The sequence below is a fragment of the Lepidochelys kempii genome, chromosome 1 (genome assembly GCF_965140265.1).
Source record: "Lepidochelys kempii isolate rLepKem1 chromosome 1, rLepKem1.hap2, whole genome shotgun sequence".
In the NCBI taxonomy this organism is placed as follows: Eukaryota; Metazoa; Chordata; order Testudines; family Cheloniidae; genus Lepidochelys; species Lepidochelys kempii.
Genome location: NC_133256.1, coordinates 1904190 through 1908181, shown reverse-complemented (window position 1 = coordinate 1908181; position 3992 = coordinate 1904190). Strand labels below are relative to the sequence as shown.

General features: G+C 53.4%; 1 pseudogene; it reads right to left on the bottom strand.

The window, feature by feature from the left end:
- Positions 1-2010: 2010 nt before the first annotated feature.
- On the bottom strand, positions 2011-3669 carry LOC140914700 (ubiquilin-1 pseudogene; annotated as a pseudogene).
- Between the last annotated feature and the right edge of the window lie 323 nt (positions 3670-3992).

Sequence of the window (3992 nt, the reverse complement as noted above, 5' to 3'; positions counted from 1 at the left end):
CTGAGAGCCTGGGTCTTTAGCTCTCCGGGTGTCCAGGGCCAGTGGATACTGGCTCACCTGCAGAGAGGGCAGAACAGAGCCAAGGGCCCAGCACTTGGGGCTTGTCTGCACAGGGTTGACTTTTGTGGGATGTAGTTTTGCACATAACCTTTTGTGGAATCACTCGTCTGAAAAGATTGCGTCCACACGGCCGGCTCAACCTACTTGCCTCTGAATCAGCGCGAGCCTTTCTCCGCACGAACGACACCCCCGTCGCAGGCCTCAAAAGAGGAGCCAGTTCATTTGAAAGAAGAATTGCAACGTGTTGGAAGAAGTAATTTTCATGCCAAAAAAACTCTGTGCAAAACACAGGCCCATGTGGACATGCACACACACACATGCCCAAAGCCATGTAGACAAGTCCTGAGCATTAGCTGCTGTGCCCAGGAGCGGGGCTTTGTGGAGAGGGAACAGAGTGAGGCCCCAGAAAGCCTGCACTCGCTTGCCACAGGTTTACTCTGGGGCCTTGGGCAAGTCATTGAAGCAGAAATTTTCTACCTTGGACACTAATTTTGGGTGCCCGGACTGAGACACCTTAAGGTCCCTCCTGTAGGTCGTTTTTGGACAGAGGGGCCTTAATTTCTCTGTCCCTCGGATCTCCGTCTGTTACATGGAGATGCTAACCTTCCCTGCCTCATAAGGTGGGGGGTATGGGGACATAGTCACAGTCACATAGGAGGCATCCAGGTATTTGGGTACCTACCTGCATCTTTAGGCACCAAATAAAATCTTTAAAAATCTGGCCTTCAGATACCACAGTAATGGGGAACTAATGGGAGAGGCTAGTTAGCTAGGATCGGAAGTCAGGACAGACAGGTAGGTAGAATGGATAACAGGAGCATAACCGTCCTGAAATCAAAAATGTTGAGAAACAGTGATCGAGAGAGCTCAAACGTCCTGCAAGAGCCAATCCAAACTTACCATCCCCAGGATGCCGAGAGGAAAGGAGTATGGAGAATGTGTGACTCACCCAAGAGACAGTCACCAGCCAAACTGGGAAAGGAGACCGGGCCTCCTAACTCCAGTCTAGTGCCCCATCGTCTGGACTGCACAGCCTCCTTCGGTGACTATCAACACCTTAAACGATGATGATGATTCATTATCTGTATTATCGTAACGCCTAAGAGCCCATTTTGCTGGGCGTTGTACAAACACAGACCAGAACCACAGTCCCTGCCCCCAGGATAAGTGATGGCTACAGCCCGATGAGGAAACACAATGGTGAGGCACGAAGGCAGAGGTCTCAGCACAGCAACAGTCTAAGCACTGGCCAGTTTTTCGTAGGTCTCACAGCAAAGGGGAGCTTTGAGGTGGGATTTGAAGGAGGGCCAGGAAGTGGGTTTGTGGATGTTGAGGGGGGAGTCCCGCCTTGTGTCAGAGGCAGCACCCAGAATCAAAGCGGGGTGGGGGGGGCATGGCAGTGCCCAGATCCTTTTGCAAGACACTACCAACACTGGGTTAATCGTGCGGAAGGCTTGAGAGCTCATGCCCAGCTGAAGAGAACAGGTGGTTTTGGGCCGTGATCCTCCCCAGGAGATCCAGTAGTTAGGGACCTAAAAAGACCCTCTGATAATCAACCATGAAGACAAGCAGTGGAGGGAGAGACCAGCTCCTCCATGTGTTCCTCTGCCCACCACGTTCCCTCCCCTTGTGTGGCTGGAGCTTAGGACATCAGTAAACAAATGACAGCACATCTGTTACTGCTGAAGGCTAATATTTTAATAGGAAATTAATTTTTGAGAGCTATAGGCCAGACAGACCAATGCTCATGGATTAATGATCGCTGATAGTCACAGAGCACCCTAAGCTTGCTTTGAACTCAGAGACATTGATTCCCCACTGCTTGAAGAAAACTACAGCTCAAGACGCATGGCGATCAGCTTTAGTTTATAGCAAGAGAGGGTAACAGGAGTCCAAAGGATAGATCCCCAAGCAGCTTAGTCTTCAGAGCCATCAGCAAAACCAGAATGGCTAACATGGCCAGGACGGCTGGGAGCCCAGTAGTTTGTCAATCGCAGTGTTGACGTCTCCTCCAGCTGCTCTCAGAGCTTGTACGTTGGCTTCGTGGTTGAGGAAACCCATTAGGTAGAGCTGCTCCAGCTGCTGCTGGAACTGGGTTTCTGGAGTCTGGGGACGTGGGGAACTTGCTTGACCAAGACCCTGTGTGATTTGCTCAATGTTACAGAGCTGGCACCCCGACTCGGCTGAGCCTGGTGCTGGGCTTGCATTCTCACATGGCTCAGAGCCAGTCCCAGTTACTTCCCCGCCATCGGCAGGGCTTCCCACTGCCCCTGAGCCAGGAGCTCTGCCTTGGGCGAACCTCAGCACTTCCATCCCCAGGGCATGGAAACCCTGCTGAATCTGGGACAGAGCCTTGGTGGCTCTCGGGTTTGCCATCACTAACAGCATGTCTGGGCTGTGCAGCAGCTGGAGGAGAGCTTGGAGCTCCCGCGTTACTTCTTGTTGGGGATGCATGATTCCAACGAACCGGGGGTTACTCAGCATGAAGTGCACAATGAGACTGGGGCTCTGGCTCAAGGCCTGCATTATATTCCTCATGTAGGGGACAGACAGCATGCTCTGGAAAGGCAGGGCATTCCTGGTTATCGCTTGCAAGGCGTTCTGCACTTCCGGCGGGTTACACATCCCAGCTGCGACTCCAGGTCCTCCAGGCGGCACCCAGGGGCTCTGCCCCGTGCTGCAGTTTGGGCTGTTGCTGACATGAATACTCCCAACGTCAGTGCCACTGTTGCGATGAGGGGTGAAACTCTGGGGACCAAACTGAGAGGCCCAAGGATTCGGCAAAGGGTCTCTGTTTTCTGTCTGGGATGGTTGGCTGACCCCCGCTGGGGATGGCTTTTTCTGGGACGGGTTATTTGCACACTGTGCCTGTGGTCCATTCAGCGTTGGTTCTGGAGTATCAGCGAGCATTTGCCACAAGACTTTGTCTCCACCCAGCAGCAGAGTCTGGCTCCTGTTTCTCAATATTTCCCGCATCATCGCTGCATTCCTAACGAACTCGATCGTTTCTCGCATGAGGGCTGGGTTGTTCCAGATGTGGCTAACCCCTGGATTTTGCTGCACAAACTGATGGAACAGGGGGTGTTCCCTTAAGAACTGTGTTATCAGGTCGGTGTTTGACAGCACCCTCTGGACCAAGGGATTTTCCAGAATCTGTAGGATCATTTCGGGGTTGACCACCAGAAGCTGCTGGAGCTCATTTAGGAAACCTAAAAGGCTGGGTGCATTCCCACAGAGTATGCTCCGATCTGCCAGACCAGCTGAGCCAGGGGGGCCTCTGCCCAGGGACGCGCTGTTGGCTGGTGCTGGAAGGGTGGCTGGCTGGTTGTCTGCTCTCGTTTGCGGCCTGATGACGAGGTGGATGGTGAATCCGTCATGGATCCCAGCCTGGCTGAGAGTATCTTGGTCATTCACAATTTTCCCAGCAAAGATCAAGAGGAGCAGGTTGGTGGGAGCATGGAAGCGCTTGGCAATTTCGCCTCGAAAGTCGGCGATGGTGCTGTTCTCCCACACTGCAAACTCCTCCCTTTCCTTGAGGGTCTTCACAGTCACTTTGATGATCTGGAACGCTGCAGGTTTGCCGCCAGGGCCCTGTCCCTTTCCAGCCATGGTTAACCCGATGCTGGTCCCTTCTGGGAAAGCAGAGAGACCAGAGACTCAGAGGGGCTGGGAATGTCTAGAGACCAGATCCAGAGCACTCATGCCAGCTGGTGCACCGCCCCATGCCGCCCCTCTGCTCACAAGCTTCCTAACCTCCTGGCTCTGCCCGGGTGGACTGTGACATCCCTGCTGATGTCACTGTAAGCAAGAAACCACATGGACACCTGCCTTATTCCCCATGCAGTAAGTAGTCCCCAGGTGGGGTGCAAGGGCCAACACCAATGTCGCTACCATGAACAGGTAATGTGAGCTGGGAAACAAATGCCCCTGGT